Consider the following 19074-nt stretch of genomic DNA (forward strand, 5'->3'; position numbering starts at 1 on the left):
CCCTTCTTTCCCCTCTTCCCCTCCCCTTTCCTTCACCTCTCCTCCCCACCACCCTCCTATTCCTTCTTCTTACGTTTTGCTACTTGTTGAAAAAAATGATGTTTTTTTCCATTGAATTGCCTTGGCATCTTTGTGGATAATTAGTTGACCGTACATTTGTGGGTCTGTTTTGTACTGTGTGTCTATCTCCATATCCTTATCACAGTGTCAATTTCTGTGGCTTTCTGAAATCAAGTAGTATAAATTCTTTTAGTTCTTTTTCAGAGATATTTTGGCTATTTTAGGTCCTTTGCATTACCACATAAATTTTAGAATCAGCTTATCAATTGCTACCAAAAAGCTTGCTGAGATTTTGATTAAGAATGCATTAATCTTTGATGAATTTGGGGAGAGCTGACACTTTAACAGTACTGAGTCTTCCAACCCAGGAACATAGTTTATTCTCCATTTGTGCAGGTCTTCTTTCATTTATCCCAGTAGTGTTTTGTGGTTTATAGTGTAGGGTTCTTGCACATCTTTTGTCATATTGGTGGGGACTGGACTCACCAGAGAACCAGAGCCAGAGAGTTAGGCATGCCTCTTGAGAATGAAGTTTGGGTTGTAAATATTCTTTCCAGTTTCTTATCCAGCCTAGCACAGCAATAGTCATGAGGGAAATGCTAGATGGTTGAAGGAGTGAAAGAATGAGCAAATGGGTGTATTTCAGGGGCTAAAGTTCACAAGTTGGCTGTTGAAATTTAGACTGATAGAATAATCCTCAGCCCTGAACTTCAGATGGGTTCTGATATAGCTACATAGTGATTGCTAGTTAGAAAGGGGTTGGGGGTCCCCAGCTGAATTTGGCTCAATTCACTGAGCTTACCCTTGGCTGATTTCCCAGGCCTGAGGTCTGCAAACTCCCCAGGGAAGTCATTTTCCTGAGACTCAACTATGGCAGCTTAGTTGGCAGGCATTGTGCCAGGCACCTTACAGAGGTTAATTCATTTAAGCTTCATGGTACCCCACTTAGGTAGATGCTATTTTTATCCCCATTTTGGCAGATGGGGAAGCCAAGACACCCAAGTTAAGGAGCTTGCTCCCAATGACACAACTAATAAGGGGTGGGTGTTTAAAAAATATTTGTTGTACCTGGATATGCCTAAAAACATAGACCAACACATAGAAAATGTGCTGTAGTACACATCTGAATTACATTCTTCTGAAATTTTAAATGCTGAACTATGTCTTAAACAAGAGTGTATAAAAGACATCTGTGCAGTCTAAATATTCATAATAAAACAATATATCTATCTCATTTAGGTTGAGAAGGAGAACATTACAAGTACTTTGGAAGCAACCCCTCCCCTTCTTGTGTGCCCCTCCCTGATCCTGGCCCCCCACTTCTCCCTACTAGAGGTTGTTATATTTCTAAAATCTGTTTTAATCAATCCTTTGCTTTTCTTTATAGTTTACCCTCCTGCTTATATACTTTATTTTTTAAATTTATTTTTATTTTTAAAATTTTATTTATTTAAATTCAATTAACATTTAATGTATTATTAGTTTCAGAGGTAGAGTTCAGCGATTCATCAGTTGTATATAACAGCTAGTGCTTGAGACATCATGTGCCCTCCTTAATGCCCATTATACAGTTAACCCAGCAACCCTTACCTCCCTCCAGCAAAACCCTGTTTGTTTCCTGGAGTTCAGCCTCTCTTATGGTTTGCTTCCCTCTCTGATTTCATCTTATTTTATTTTCCCCTGCCTTCCCCTATGATCTTCTGTTTCTTAAATTCCACAGATGAGTGAGAACATATGATGGTTGTTTCTTAAATTCCACAGATGAGTGAGAACATATGATAGTTGTCTTTCTCTGATTGACTTACTACACTTAATGTATGTACTTTAAATAATGTATTAGTCAAACCATGTGAAACTGAATATAGATGATTTCACATGATTTAACCCATGCATTTTCAAGGAGGCAATATTATTTCATGGAGGTGAAAACTGGTTCCTGGTTAGGGACAGGCAAAAAAACCACTTAGATAACACAGTGATTAAGAGCCACAATATATGAACAGATGTATCCTGTATCTGGAACTAAAATTTCATGGGAGGCTAGAATTTTAAAGAAAATAATCTCTAAAAAGTCTCCTTTGGAAGGAGATAATGAAATATAGGTTGAGAAACACTGTTTTAACATTCTTTAGTTTTACCATTTTTTGAACTTTATGTAAATGAGCTTTATGTAAATCCTACATATGTGTCAGGTATGTGGACATTTGTTTTGGGGGTTGATGCATGCGTGAATGAGCAAATTTTCCTTGCTGTCTACTAGTCCACATGGGACTAGTAAGCCAACATGCCCGTTGGTTTACCCTTTCCCTGTCCAGTAAATGACCATGTGGGTGGTTTTCAGTTTTTTTTTTCTATGACAAACATTCTTTACATGGGTCCCAGTACACTTGTGTTTGCATTTCTCTTGAGCATATACATGAAGGACAAGTGTGCTCTGCCACAGGAGAGCCCCTCTGTTAGATTTCCATCCTTATTAGATGCCAAGTGGGGTTCCAGTGATTGCTCCATTTGAGGTTTCCACTAGCTGTATATGAAAGTTCTTTTTTTTTCTAACTCTTTCTTAACACTCTATACCGACAGAGATTTTAATTTTTGCTGATTTAGTGAGTGGGAAATTGCGTATCAGTTTTAATGGGTGCTTCCTTGAAAACAAAGTTGGACATCTTCTTCCACATTTACTGGCGTTCCTGGCTCTTTTTATAGGAAGCAGCAAGGTTTAGGTTTTAAGCTATTCAGTTGTGTTTTTTCTTTTTGGTTGAGATATATCTATATCTATATCTGTATCTATACCTATATCTATATCTATATATCTATCTATATCTATCTATATACATAGACCCACACATATACATATACACATATCTACACATACATACACATATGTATATATGTACACATACATACGCATACATATATGTGTATATGTATATGTATGTGTGTGTGTGTTCTGAGTGCAAGTCATTTTTCAAGTATATGTATTGCACAAATATCTTCCTCCTTCCCCATTTGTTTTCATTTTCTTTATGGTGACTTACAAGACCAGAACTTCTTAATTTTAATGTAGACAATTTCTTTGCCCCTACCAGAGGGTCGGTCGTAAAGATTTGGCTCAGTGTGCCCATTTAAGTTTTACTGGAGTGCTTTCCAGATTGATGGGCAGAGATTTTCACACCCTAGAGGGCTTTCACCGCTCCCGCACCACCTGGCAACGCCTCTGCGAGGCTGGGCAGCGGCTGTGCTGAGAGGGTGAAAGGAGGCCCCTGGGGATCCCTCTCTGTGGCTCCCGCGCGCGGGCCTGCTGCTCAGGCCCATGGCCAGTGTGGCGTGGGCTGGCGCGGCCAGTGTGGGATGGGCATTCCGCGACCGGCAGGTGGCGCCCGGGCCCGCGCTCCCACAGGCCCCTGGCAGCTGCTGGTTGCTGTGTCATTTTGGGTTCTGTCTCCTGTTTCTGTCTGCAGAATAGGACTGCCCTCAGAGCTTTTATGATGCTTTAAGGTTATAGAGGCAACAGCTGGAGATGGGAGTGAACTGCTTCTCTCAGCGCAGCTGGTTTTCTGCAGACCCTACCACTCCCTATTGCCTCATGTCCACCTTGGCTCTCATTTCCTCAACTTGCCAGGCACCTGGAAGCATTTGAGTTTGAGATACCCTTTTTCAGACTTCAGTCCTCTTAGATGGAGAGGAATTCAGGGCTTTGTAAGTCAGCCATTGCTTTAAAAAGTTTATCCTGATGATACCTATATAGTTTAGAAAATCTGAAAAATGCATGAAAACAAAAGAAATAGCCTATATTTTCAAATATTTCAAAATTTCAAAAATTTTGCTTTAAAAATAGTGTGAATATTGTTTGTGTCTTCTTCCTCTGTCTTCTTTCTGTGTAGTCTGTTCTTGTAAATGTCATTATACAGAGCATCTACTGTGCCCCCAGTTGGGTTCAAGAATGTGGCCGAGCCCTGGAGGGCTTCCTGGGACTGCAGAGGCTGTGGACAGACCCTGGTTCAGCCCCAGTGTGTGGAGGACCACATGTTGGATCGCATCTGGCTTGTTGCTGGACAAAGTCTGGTCTTGGTTTCTGTGTCAAGTGGTGCAGGATGGGGCTGTAGATTGTCCCCGCAATCCATCAGGGCCTGGCCCCAGTGGTGGCAGGACCAGGAGTAGCTTGTGTCCCACCACTGGGGTCCCTTTCCTGCCTCTGCGTGGTGCCCTCCTGGTGCCATTGCCCAGGCTTTCCTGTGGGGTGATGGCCATGCGGCATCTGGGAACATTCCCATGTGCCCATGGCGTTCTAGGAGCATGAACCCTGGGACCCGTGCTCTATGTTAGTGATCACCCAAGCCAGGCTCCTGCCTCGACAGTGGACACCCTGGCCCAGGACCTACCACTGCTTGGAGAGCTTTCGTGATTCTTGCGGGTGGCTCCTGGTTCTGCTGACAGGTGGGGTTGAAGGGGTGAGGGGCTGAAATAAAGTAGATCTGTCTCAGCTTCTATCTTTGGCTTTCCAATGGCTACTAAGTTAGTAGCATATACATACTTGTTAAGAGTTTTGGAGACCCCAAGGGCTGTGTGACAGGAGACAGTCGGGAACCTCTGGTTTACATGGTTCTGCCTCTAAAAATTAGGGTGGTCCTCCAGCTGAATGGCTCCTGGTGTATGTGGGTTGGTGGTTCCCTCTGCACAAGAGGACACCAGGAGGCCTGAATACGGGGTTGGGGCGGGGGAGTAGGAGACTCACATGGAGACCCACAGGTTTCTTGTCCATCAGGCACTGACAGGCAGTGTTTCTTCTCCACAGGGGAATTGGGTTGTGATTTTTATCTATACCTATCAGTGTCCATAAGCTGAGGAAGGTTGGGTGGGTCTGAGAAACACTGGTGTGTGGATTTGTCTGAGGGTTTGCACAGAGCTGTGCTGACTAGGTGTAGAGCTGGAGAATACCAACCCTACGTAGCTGATGACAGCCCTCTACATTTGGGGGCCCTGTGTCCACAGTGAGAAAAAGCTCAGTTTTCCAGAGGGTGGACATCAGGCTACCTGGAAAGCAGCTAGGCAACATGTGTTAAGTTAAAAGTCATCAACCTTCTGGTTCAGCTATGGTGACAGAATAGAGTGCCATGGATGAAGTTGGGTGCACCAGGAAGGCACCGCTGTCCCTAAAGCAGAGCAAAGTGACTGCCTACCATCCAGGGAGGGCTGAACAAATTATAGACATCTACGCCTGGAATGTTAGGCAGCCAGGAAAGAGACTGAAGGAAGGCTGGGGCCAAAGATTCCAAAGGGATTTGTAGAGGATATTGAGTGAGAAAATCAAGATGCACAATGTGTGAAACAAGATCCCACTTTGTGAAGCCAACTAACCCAAACTCGCTATGTACACGTATGTATAGATACACATTTGTATTAATATGCATATATATGCTTATTTTCAAGGAAAGATAGATGTTTTGACGGAATGGAAGCTGTGTTTACCATACGAAGAAGGAAGAATGGGATTACAAGTAGTTCTTTGCAAATGTAGTGGCATAAAGCAACCATGTATTATGCTCAGCGAGTCCGTGGGGCCAGGCCCCCGGAGGGACTCAGCCAGGCAGTTTCACTTGGTATCTGATGTCAGTGGGGGCCCAGGTCATCTGAGGGCTTGTGGATGGAGCATGCACATTCTGAGGTGGTGCACACAGAGGGCTGGCAGCGTGGTACTGGCTGCTGGCTATGGGCTTTGGCTGCTTTCTAAGTGGGCTCATCGGTGGGACTATTTGAGTGTCTTTCTGGCAACATCTAAGGCAGCCCCAGATGAACTGCTGTAGCACTGAAGCAGCCACAGATAATCGTGAGTGAATGAGTGTGGCTGCGTTCCAGTGAAGTGCATTTACAAAAACAGGCTGAGAGCCAGATTTGGTCCCTGGGCCAGAGTTGGCTGACACATGGCCTTGAGGGCCTGCTTAATATTTTGCTTTTTCTCTGAGAGCCCCTGGAGGGTCCTGAGCCGAGAAATCACCTGGCATGGCTCAGTTTTGACAGAGCTGCTCTGGCTGTTGTGTGGAGGACACATGGAGGGTCCAGGAGGGTAGCCAGAGCCCAGGGAGGAGGCTGGTAACATGACCTGGGGGACAGGGGTGCTGGTCTAGGGGCTGAGAGGGATTATATGAGCTTTCAAGCTAGATACAGATTGATTGATTGAATGATTCACTTAGAGAGAAACACCAATCAAGATGCTTCATTAGCCCTTGGCCCTGCATGGCTGTCCTGAGCCTGGGGTCAAGGAGCCCTGCAGTGGGAGTGGGGTGAAGGTTGCATTGACCACTCTGAAGTGATGGGGCAGCCATGGCTGGAGATGGAGTGAGCGCCTTTCATAGGCATGGAGGCCAGTTCTATCCAAAAGGGAGGCCAAGTATGTGTGTGGGTCACCGGGGCCAGGAGGCCTGAGCACTGAGGGCTGGCCTCCCAGGAAGCTGCCTGTGGTTTTCAGTTGAGTACGTGGAAATATGTAAGGGCCAGGAAGCAGGGTGGCCCTCTGGAGTGAGGTGGGAGGGCTCTCTAGCTTCCACAGGCCACAGGTGGCGTTCCCTGACCCTTGGGCACTTCTCTGTAAAAACAAATATGTAAACACGGAAGTAAAAATGTTGTAGGTTTTTAGATTCAAGCTGGTGACTCACATTCTACAACTGTTGGTCAGTGTTCTGTTTCAGTAAAACTGCAGATCCAGCATTTTCCCCCAACTTCTGAAAATGTCCTCATGTGTATAAAGTTAGAAAAGTGCAAAAAAATAGTTAAACTAACACCCGTACACCCACTACCTAGATCCAACACTTAGCTTTTGTGCCCAGGGTGCACTGGAAACCTGACATTTGCCCTGCTATGAATCTTTCCTTCTCTGGCTGGCTTTGAGTCTCTGCCAAAAGGTGTGTGATGGTGGCTCCCTTGCATAGCAAACTCTGAGTAAATCACCTTTGCCTGTTATTTGGGTGGTCTTTGTTTATTTCCACAAAGGAATTACAACTTCTTTCTGGGTGAAAACTATTAAGCGAATCTACCTTCTTCTTCTTTTTTTTTCCCTTAAGATTGTATTTATTTATTTGACAAAAAGAGAGAGATGACAAGTAGGCAGAGAGGCAGGCAGATAGAGAGGGAGAAGCAGGTTCTCCACTGAGCAGAGAGCCTGATACGGGGCTCAATCCCAGGACCCTGAGATCATGACCGAAGTCATGAGAAGGTAAGAGGCTTAACCCACTTAAGGCAGAGGCTTAACCCCCTGAGCCACTCAGGTGCCCCATGAATCTACCTTCTAAAACCAGAGAAGGGACACTTGGGTGGCTCAGTTGGTTAAGTGTCACCTTCAGCTCAGGTCATGATCCTGAGATGGAGCCCTGCATGGAGTGGGGGGGTCCTTGCTCAGCGGGATGCCTGCTTCTCCCTGTGCCTGAACCATCTCCTGCTTGTGCTCACTGCTTGTGCTCTGTCAAATAAATAAATAAAACCTTAAAAAAAATAAATAAAACCACAGAAGAAATTATGGTCCCCAAATTGGACCAAGAGGTTTGGGAGATGAACAGATGTTATGAGTGGAGTGGAGGAAGAGGGGCATGGTTTGGGGCTGGCAGTGCTGGAAGTTGCTGGGCCAGTGAAGCTGAGCTCTGTTCTTCATTTGCCTGCACCCTAGCCCCATGTCAATGTCCAGAGCAAACCTCAGGTGGTTGTGGGCACTGTCTCAATCTGCTCAGGCCACCAGAACAAATACCCAGACCAGGCAGCTTAAACAACAGAAATTTGTTGCTTCCCTTGTTGCTTCCATTCTGGAGGCTGAAAATCCAAGATCAAGTGTTGGCAGGGTTTCTTCTGAGGCCTCTTTCCTTGGTTTGTAGATGGCCACCTTCTGACTGTATTCCCATTTGGTCTTTTCTCTGTGGTCACACATCCCTGGTGTCATCTCGTCTTCTTCTGTTTGAGATAGGGAAAGGCAGCAGGAGCAGAGAGAGAAAGAGGGAAAGAGAGACAGAGAATCTTTTTTTTTTTTTTTTAATTTTATTTATTTATCAGAGAGAGAGAGGGGAAGAGAGCAAGCACAGGCAGAGGCAGAGGGAGAAGCAGGCTCCCTGCTGAGCAAGGAGCCCGATGTGGGACTCGATCCCAGGATGCTGGGATTATGACCTGAGCCGAAGGCAGCTGCTTAACCAACTGAGCCACCCAGGCGTCCCGAGGCAGAGAATCTTAAGCAGGCTCCACATCCAGCACAGAGCCCGATGCAGAACTCAGTCTCAGAACCCTGAGATCATGGCCTGAGCCAAAATTAAGAGTCAGATGTTTAACCAACTAAGCCACCCAGGCAACCTGTGTCATCATCAGCCCTACTGGATAAGGTCACCCTTATGACCTCATTTAAACTTAAATTACCTCTGTGAAGGCCTATTCCCAAATACAGTCACTTGGGATTTAAGGTTTCAACACATGGATTTGGGGGACACATAATTCAGTCTATAACAGGTACCAACAGTGGAGAGCTGCCTCCTGTTACAGGTGAGGCTTGAGGATACCTGCCCCAGAGTATCCATGAGCAATCCTGTTCTGAGGAATCACCACTCAGTATTCTCTACCACACTCTTGTTAACAGGTTGTCCCACCGCCTTGAGTGGCCACTCTCTCTCTCTGGTCCTGAATGGAGGTGACTTGATAGAACATGTGTTCTCATTTTAAGTTCATAGTTGGCTTCCTGGTGACAGTGAGCCCTGAGCTGTGTGCATATTTGTGTGGACACAAGTCTGTGCCTTTTGCATTTTCCAGGGAGAACAGCTTTCATTTGATTCTCTCAGTCTAAAAAATGATAGAGAAAATTGTTCCAGGAGCCAGGGGGATGGGCCTAGATGTGGTGGCCCCACGCAAAGCTCTAAAGGGAGCACGGCTGTGCACAGAGTCCATCAGTATGCTGAACAGAATCCCTCCTTGCCCGTGGCACAGAGATGTCAGGAGCATGCCTGCATGTAACATGCAAGGCCCTTCGAAGTCCACCATCCATCTTATTTTGTCCTCCCAACAATATGGGCACCAGGCAGGTAGATATTATTTCTAACAGACTCCTAGTTCAGAGGAGGAAACTAAGGTTCACATAATCGGCCCAGAGTCATTCCTCTGGGAGCCAAGACCTGGTTCCTGACCTGGGTGCTCCACTGCTCCCCACTACATATACTCTCTAAATAAACTACTTCATTTGGCCAGCTGGGAATTTTTGCCTGTATTTCAAGGCACATGTTAGAACTTATGGTTTCAGTTCTCTGCCTTCGGCTCAGGTCATGGTCTCAGGGTCCTGGGATCGAGTCCTGCATCAGGCTCTCTGCTCGGCAGGGAGCCTGCCTCCTCCTCTCTCTCTGCCTACCTCTCTGCCTACTTGTGATCTCTCTCTGTGTCAAATAAACAAATAAAATCTTAATATATATATATATATATATATATGTCCTATAAATTAATAAGAAAAAGATAACCCAATTTTAAAAAATGAGCGAAAGACATTTCAGAAAAGAAGATACCCAGATGGCCATAAGTATATGAAAGGATACTTCACATCATCAGTTATCTGGGTAATAAAAATTAAAAACCGCCTGAGATGCCCTTACTTAACAAGTCGAATGACTAAAATGGAAGAGATTGATGAACAAATTTTGCCTGGGATGGGAAACAGATATCCACTACCTGTGATGGTAAATCAGTTCGAACACTTCGAAACAGTGCAAATTTGTTATAAAGTTAAAATATACTTTGATATGGCCCAGAAACTCCACTCTTTAGTATTTACCCAAGAGAAATTAAAACATAAACAATTTAATAACAACTATTTTATAAACAGCTAAAAATTTGAAACAGCCCAATGTCCAACAATAGGAGAGTGGATAAACAAGTTATGGAACGTTCATATATCACAAATATAAAAAAGAACAAAAGTCCTTTGCTGTGGGCCATGCTTTTTTGGGTCATCAGGCCCAGCTTTTAGCACAATTCAAAGGCTCTGGGCCTGGCCTGGCATCTTGTAGCAACATCTTGGTGGGTATAGTTGGGAGTAGAGGGAGCTCAGAGCTCGAGAGGGCTCAGCCTGCCATAACCAGCACCATCTCCTCCTGGGACTGGACTCAACTGACCAGAGTCTGCAAAGAGTTGTATGTAACACATATGACATATAACGTATAGCATGCAACATACATACCATGTAACACATATGGTATAAAATATGCATAGCACATAACACATAGCATGTACACATGTATAATATTACAATGTGTAGTTACAATGTGTAATACACAATTACAATGTGTAACAGAGCATATAGTATGTAGAGCAAACGATACATAAGAGGGTACATGTTATATGCTATACACATATATAACATGCATCCTATATAATACACATAGCATACAACATACATAGCATGTGATGCATACTACGCATACATTTATAGCACATAATGTACATTGCATCTAACATGTATGCATGTAACATCCAGCACATCATATGCACAGCTTGTAACATACATAGCATATAACACATAGCGTATAACACATAGAACATGTACCAGATCTAGCATGAAGCGTGCATAGCATAAGCCCTGTGACTGTGGTTTGTCCCTCCAAGAGGGACTTCTGCCCTGGATGGGCTGGCTGGAGAGTAGCTTTTTCTAGCAGGCAGAACCAGGCTTGTTTTACCCCGCTTGTTACCCTCTACCTGAGATAACGGCCTGAATAACCTGCGATAGAGAATCATCTTTTAAAATGCAGCTATGAGCAGAATGGCTGCACAGGCTCTTTCTAAATGATCACCTGGAGGTAAGTGTTGGCAGCACCAGACTTCTTGCAGGCCTGACCCCCAGGCTAAGTGAGTGAGATGGGCTGGCTTTCTTCTCCTTCACCCCACTGGGGCCCCATCAAGGGAGAAGCAACAAGGAAAGAGGGTTTCTGGCAGCTGCCCTGGAATCAGGGTATATAGGTTTGTGTTCCCCAGAAACGGACCTGGATCAGTGATTCAACTACCAGCAATGGATCCAGGAGGTGATCCCAGGAAACTCCAGTAAGTGAATGAGGAAATGAAGAGGCACTTAAAAGTCCCTGCCCCTGGGACCCCAGGACATCTATCCTTTCCGTCTCCAGCTATAGACACCATGTCACAGGCAAGTACCAGCTGCTGGCTCCTTACTTCTGAAATCGAATCTGACCCTCCTTTTACAGCAGAAACACAGGCTTACTGAAATAAGAGTTTTCCCCAAAGCTGCTAAGTGGAGGAGCTGGAGGTCCAATTTCTACATTGGTTACTAGGCCAGGAAGCTGTGAGTATGAAAGGGGGTTGTGTAGGATGGTCTGAAGGCAGTGGGGCACACTCCCAGAGCCCCTTCCTTCCTGATCTGCATCCCATCTGGATGAGAGCAGAGGTGAGACTGTGGCATGGACCCTCACACCCCACAACCTGACTCAGTGCCTTCCGCTCACTCCATCCTGTCTGATGAGGCCCTACAGCTCCACTGTGGCCCAGCCCTGAAGGGAGGCCAAGCTCCCGAAGGAGAAGCTGGCTGCATATAGCTCACCGTGTGGCCTTCCAAGGAGCAGGTCCCTTAAAGGAGCTGAAACAAGAACCAGGGGAAATGACAGTGGTGGTTTGGCTCTTGCCAGGTCCTCAGACAGATGGTGCTGGCCTTGTGAGGACTGTCAGTCCTCCCTCTGGCGGGGGAGTCAGAAACAGCATGTCCGGAGGATGGGGCCAGAGGCCAGGCTGCTCCAGCTGATGCTTGCTGTGGGTGTCCTGCTGAGTTGGCATTTGTTGGCAGAGGGGAGCAGCAAGGGCTTGATAGGGTCACTGTTTTGTTCTCACCCTGACTTTCTCCATGTGCCTGAGGTCTATCTGCACAGAGCCTCCCTTAAGTTGATTGAAGGAAATGTTGATGCCACTCCTAGATTACTCCTAGATTAAGAACCACATCCAAAGGCAGCTTAGCTGAAATAAAACTTCTGGATAGGAAACTACTGTTTCCAGAAATATGGAGCAGACATACTTTTCCCCATTCCTCCTTCCAAGTAGAATTAAAAACCCTAAATATTTTATAGAGACAGAGTATTGTTTATAGAACATCTATCTATGATTTATATCATCTATCAATCTACATCATCTATCTTAAAAAAAAAGATTTATTTAGGGGCACCTCTTTGGCTCAGTCAGTTAAGCTGCTGCCTTCTGCTCAGGTCATGATCCCAGGGTCCTGGGATTGAGCCCCACATTGGCTTCCTGCTCAGCAGGATACTGCTTTTCCCTCTCCTTCTGACTGCCACTCTGCCTACTTGTGCTCCTCTCTCTCTCTGTCAAATAAATAAAAACTTAAAAAAAAGATTATTTGAGGGAGGGAGGGAGGGAGAGAGAGAGAGAGAGAGAGAGAGAGAGAGAGAAGAAAGAATGCATGAGTAGGGGTAGGAGGGTCCTGTGGCAAAGGAACAGAGAGAATCCCAAGTAGACTCTCTGCTGAGTGGGGAGCCTGATGCCAAGCTTGATCTCATGACCCTGAGATCAGGCCCGAGCCAAAATCAAGAGGCACCCAGTCACACACCATTGTCTGTCTGTCTATCTATCTATCTATCTATCTATCATAATCTATCTATAATATCCAGACCCTGACAGCGGAGAAAAGAAGATGGACCAACTAGGGATCTTGAGACCTAAGGAATGAAATGGTAGTGAGTCCCTAGGTTTTCTTTTTGCCTCTTGTGTCCCCAGAATTGGGTCAGAAACAGCCAGCAACCCAGAAAGGCCAATGGGCATGGACAACAAGTTTCTTAGCCAAAAGACCAGCAGTAAAGAAGCAGCCCAGAAAAACAGAAAACTCAGGCATTTGCCACTCTACTCTAGTCAAGCACAACAGGAAAATCTGTGCCCCCAAGTCTGCCTATAATGGCAAAGGCCAAATGAGGATGCTAGACTCTATCAAGCCCCAACATCCCTACTAGAGTGGAGTCAGTTAAGGCCAAGTATGGACTTTTATCACCATTGGCTGGTAAAAGCCCCCCATGAGTGTCAGTAATGAGGATCCCCCAAATCAGGTGTTAAGAGAGGTCAAATGGGGAAACTGAATTTCTACCTACACCTGGCAGTAACAAGGCAGCACCCCTTATTTCCCTGCTAGCACAGTGTTCATGAAAATCAGCTAAAACAGAAAGTTAAAATAAGGTCCAGAATTTTATAATATAAAAATGTCCAGTTTTCAGTAGAAAAATCACTCATCAAACCAAGAACCAGGCATGTCTTAAGCTTCATGAAGAAAGATGATTAGTAGATGGCAACACCAAGATGACAGAGATATTAGAATTACTTGACAAGATTTTTAAAGCAACTATGACAAAAACGTTCCAGTGAACAGTTATGAAAACTCTTGAAAGACATTAAAAAACAAAGTCTTGACAAAGAACACAAGATATAAAGAAGAACCAGGTGGAAAATTCAGAATTGAAGATACAATAACTGAAATACAGAGCTCAATGGGTGGGCTCAGTATCAGAATAGAAGAGACAGAGGAAAGAATCAGTGAACAGGAAGACAGACAATAGAAATGATGCAATCCGAACAACAGAGAGAAAAAGCACACTGGTGGGGAAAAAAAAAAGAACAGAGGCTCAGAGCCTCAGGATGTAAGGGACTATAACAGAGGATCTTACTTTAATGTCATTTGAGTCCTGGAAGGAGAGAAAAAAGAAGATGGGGCACACTGAAGACTTGAAGAAATAATGGCTATAAAACCCTGCAAATTTGTCAAGGGACCTAAATCTGCAGATTCCAGAAGCTGAATGAATGTCCAAGAGGATAGCACAAGCAAATTGATGCCAAGAGGCACCATCATTAAAAATTTTTAAAACTAAAGACAGAGGGAAAAGAAAATCTTAAAAGTATCCAGAAAGAAAAATTACGTATAGGGAAAGAAACTGTTCGAATGACAGTGAGTTTCTCATCAGGAGCTACAGAGGCCCAGAGGAAGTGTTATAGTATTTTTCAAGTGCAAAGAGAAAAGAGCTATCTGCTTGGAATCCTATACCCTGCAAAAACATCTTTTAAGAATGAAGGGAAAATCAAGACTTGGTAGGGAGGGTCTGGGTGGCTCAGTCAGTTAAGCATCTTCCTTCAGCTCAGGTCATGATCTGGGGGTCCTGGGATCAAGTCCTGCATCAGGCTCCTTGCTCAGTGGGGAGTCTGCTTCTCCCTCTCCCTCTGCCGCTATCCCCTGCTTATGCTGGGGGTGGGGTGGGGTGGTCAGGATTACTCTCTGATTACTCAGCAAAATGATGTGAAACAGGTGTTTGCAAAGTCGCACACTCCTGAGCCCTTCATCTCAGCCTAGGAGACTCTGGCCCAGATTGTTGGCAGGTGTCCCCTCCTGTTTCAGCGTCCTAGAGACTGAGTGGTAGTTTGAGTGTCTGCTTTTACCTCACATGCAGGCTTTTTACCATCATCATTTCATATTGAAAAACATAAAACTGTACGGAAAAGTACAAAGCATAACATGACAAACACTCATGTACCCAGAAATGACAGTTGCTGTTCCTCTGACTTGTTTTCACCCTAAAATATGTAAAATGTTCTAGATGAAGTTGAAGTTCCCATATCCTTCCACCCTCTCCTTGTTCTGTGAACTCTGAGAAAATCACTGTTGTGAATTTACCTCTTATCTTCCATTTTGCTTTAGTTTTAATTTTTGTCCATCTGTGTTTTAATCAGGTAGTTTATTCATGTTTTCAATATTCAGAACGTACAAAGGGATACCCAGGAAAGAGCCCTCCCCCATCCCCTCAGCATGTGTATGAGCCAAGAGTTGCAGGTGGGCAGTCTTAAAGCAGTACATCCAGTTGCTGGAATGGAGGTGTTGTCACTTGGGCTGCAGCCTTCAGCTGTGTTGCCTTTGCAGAAATACCAACTTTAGTGGCCATGCCAGGCAGCCCATTGTTGTTAGGATAGGTTTATTAAGAATGACAGAAGCTCTAAGCAGCACCTTAAGCAAGGTACATGTTTATTTCTCTCTTACATGTCTTGAGGTAGGCAAAGCTGGGAAGGTGGTTCCACAATTATCAGGGACCTATCCTATTGCTCAATCATCCTCAGCATGAGGCTTCTACTTCATGGTCCAAAATGGCTGCTTCACCTCCAGCCATCACATCCTTATTCTAGCCATTAGGTATGAGTCAGGAAGGAAGAAAGGTCCACTTTTCCTCTTTCAGGACTGTGTTCTGAAGCTACAAGTGTCATCTCTTGCACACTGTTGGCCAGAGTTTAGTGGTGTAGCCACATCTCATTGGGAGGGGTTGGGGAGCATAGCCCCTGGCTGGCTCTGGTCCCATTGATCCGTGAAGGTTCTATTGCTATGGAAAGAGGAGAGGACAGGTATCAAGGGACAGCTGGCAGGCTCCCCTGTGATGCCCCAAGTTTAAAATCCTTTGAAGTGGACAACAGGCTGGGACTCCAGGCCACTTCCCTAGTGACACCTCTCAGTGTGCTCAGCAAGAACAATGTGAGTGAGGCAGGCAGGTCTTGGTTACTCTGGAAGCGTTGTGTCCTGGAAGCCCTTCTTGCCAGAGCCACTCAGAGGAGCCCTTGTGTGTGCAGCCTTGTCACTCGGCTTGGCACTCCCTGGAGATGGCAGTGTAGAACTGCTAAGCTAGAATGTTGGGCCCCTCACAAACAATGCTGTGCAGAGCTTCCAGGACCCTGAATCCGGCCTCGTGGCTCCTGGGGAAGGGCGGGCACCATGGAGAACAAAACAGCACAGCCGAGCCCCAGCCACAGGGCTCCAGGCTGTCTCCCTCGAGTCTTGGAGAGGCTGCATCTTGAATGCTTGGCTTTATGTTTGAAAAAGAAAAGTGGCTTCTTTCCCTAGGCTTCCTTTCACAGAGAAGTCTCCAGGGTTCTGAGGAGCTATAGAGCGGGGCAGGAGGATGGGGCTGGTGAGGACAAGCCCATCAGAAGGGAGGGTGGGAAGCTGCTGGGGGCCCTGGAGGTGGGGAACGACTCTGGAGGAGAGGAAGGGGAAGGTACCCTGGGGCTCTGGGCTCTGTATCCATGGCCTTGGCCAGGGCCAGGCACTGGAAACAACATGAATGGGCCAAGAGTGGGGCAGAAAGAGGGACCATCCCCGGAATGTTTGGGACCTTAGCACTGTGCAGTTACAGGACAGGGCTGCTGCAGCAGAATAGAAATGGCAGTGTGGCAAACGTGGATGGAAAACAGGCCTCCTGTGGCTGGTGGGAGGTTAAAAACCTGTGTCTGTCTGTGAAGGTGGGGATTCCTGCAGCATGGGGAGGGGGTGAAGAGAGAGGCGGCTGCCCCAGGAGAGTTGAGGTGGAGAGTCATTCGCAGATTATCAGGGGGGACAGACTGGCTCTCAGGGGGGATCTTTGTGCCTCCCCCACGACATGAGCTTAGACCCTGAGTTCTCACTGTCCTGGATACCCTGCAGTGGAGCTGGTGAGGACAGAGGCTGATGGCCCTTTTGACAAGGTGGCTGGGGAGTCAGTGGAGGAGGGAGGACCTGTGTGAGCACCCTGCCCCCATCCCTGGGGGATAGGAGTGTCCCCTGGGCCCCGATGTCACCCACAGAGGAGGGAAAGTAGAGGAGGACAGGGGGAACCTTAACACACCGTTTCTAACCAGTAGAGACCATCAACTTGAACAAAATTAAAAAAAAAAAATTAAACCCATGTTAGAGGGAATGGAGACTTGAAGAAGTCAGGATGTGAACAATTTCTTTACAAAGAGCCTGTTTTGGGGCACGTTTGGGCAGTGCTATGTAAATTCCTCTCCTGGGTAGGCCCAGGAGACTGGTTCCTGTCTGAAGCCTAGAGCCACAGCCAAGGAGTCCCCAGGACTGGGTGGGCTGTGCTGGAAATGGAGGGAAAGGAGAGGTCCAGCCGGTGTGGAGCCTGGAAAGGCAGGAAGAGATGGCAGTCTGGGGGACCCACCCAACTTCTAGGAATGGTAAACAAGATGGAGCTGACCAGGTGGGGATGGATGGGGTGGGTGGGCAGGGGACCTGGAAAATTGTCACAGTCCTTTGAGGAAAAAAAAGGGAAAGGAGAAAACAGGTCTTAGGTGTGCCTACAGGCTGGAGCCCTTGTGGCTTTGCTCTATGGAGGGCGGCATGGAGAGTGTGATCAAGCTGGTGGTGGGAAGGGTCAGGAGTCTGCACCCTCCCCAGTGGCATGTTCTGGGTCAGAGCTGGAGCTGGAGATAAGGGCCCAGTCTGAGATGTGCCCTGCCCGAGTCTGGCTTTTCCTCTGGAAGCAACCTTCCCATTGCGTGGAGAGGGGCTGAGGGCAGGTCAGTGGTCCAGCTGGAATCCAAACCCTGATCTGACAACAGGCTGTAGGTTTCTCCGCTGCCACAGCAGGAAGAAGAGCCAAGACCAGCTCCTTGTAGCAGGGGGTCTCCTGGGCCATGGCAGTGAAACACTTCCAGCTAGGTCTTGTCAAGAGGGCTGGGTGCCCACCCCAGTGCACTAGGGCAAGAGCTTGTGGTGGGGGGTGGGCTGGTCAGCCAGAAGGGGATGCAGGGCAAAGGGTCCCCAAGACATCGATGCACATGGGCTTCCTCTGGAGGCCTCCTAGGCTTGGAGGTCCCTGAGACCAGTGTGTACTCCCAGGAGGGGACTGTGGGCTGCCATTCCCATGGTGTTGTATTGACCTTTGGCCCCCAGGGAGCCTGTGTATTCTGGGCTGGGAGCATGCGGGGTGGAGGACGGACTCCTTCCTGTGCCATTGTAAAGGGGACGATGCCCAGGTGGGGTGAGTAGGGACAACTTTTCTCCAGGAAGAGAACTGGAGCTACACAGAGCACCGTGTGAGGACGAGTGACTGGTAGAAAGTTTTTGGGGTGAGGATCCAGGGAAACCAAGTTAGTAGCAGGCCTGCCCCAGAAAGTGGCAGTTGTTGGTCCCTGTAGGAGTGTTGGGAGTGAAGAGGGGACAGCAGGGAAAGCAGATGTGGGCTGGATGGGGCTGAGTGGCCACTGGCCATGATGAGGAAGGGTGCTGGTCCAAATCCAGAGATCAGAGGAGCTCGCTCAGCAGTGAGGGAGGGGCGGGGTCCACAGTGGGTAGATGCTGTCTACTTGCTGCGTCACACAGGGGAGACTACTGCTGTGTACAGGGAGGGCGTAAGGGGCTGGGCAGGACCTAGGAGCCTCCCCAGCTTCAGGGTCAGGAAGGCTTAAGAGGGGTCTCCAACTTTATTTTTATGTATTCTTTCTTTTTTTCACACAGAGAGAGAGAGATAGCAGTGCTAGGGGGGTGGAGGGAGAGGGGCAAAGGGAGAGGAGGACAGAAGGGATCTTAAGCAGACTCCAAGCAAGCCCCACTAGGGCCTTGATCCCACGACCCTGAGATCATGACCTGAGCTGAAATCAGAAGTCGGATGCTTAACCAACTGAGCCACCCAGGCACCCCAAGGGGCCTCTAACATAAACAGAAGTAGGAAGATGAAAACTTTTTTCTTCACGGGAAGGTATTCTCGGGACTGACTCTGTCTTTGTCTCTCATCAGGACCCTGGTCCTGGAGCGCAGTGGCACCGCCAGGAAATGGAGGTCACTTCCATCCTGTGTTCCCTGATGGGCAAATCAAGCTGCAGGCTCCAGATGAAGTGTTCAGAGAAGGCCAAAGCTGGGGGCAAGGGTGTGGGGGCCACGGGTTTTGGGGGTACGGGGGTATGGCATGCCACACAAGTCTTTCCACACTGGGGTTCCACTGGAAGGGCTCTCTTGTAGGACTCTGTTACTAAAGAGATGCTCCCTCACAGATTCAGATGGTCAAGAACGCTCTGTTTGGATCTGAAGGTTGGGGTTTTAAGGCTCAGCTGTGTCTGTCCCTCACCCTCTCCCCTACATGGGACATTTCTAGCAACGAGGCAGCGGCCACCTTTGTGTCCTGGGACTGCTGTCGGAATCAGCGGTGATCCCCGTCTCCTGGGTTTCTGTTCCACCCCTCAGCTGCTCAGGGGCTCCTCTCTGGGGCCAGGGAAGCCTCAGCT

This window comes from Mustela nivalis, assembly GCF_964662115.1.
Source record: "Mustela nivalis genome assembly, chromosome: 11".
Classification (NCBI taxonomy): Eukaryota; Metazoa; Chordata; class Mammalia; order Carnivora; family Mustelidae; genus Mustela; species Mustela nivalis.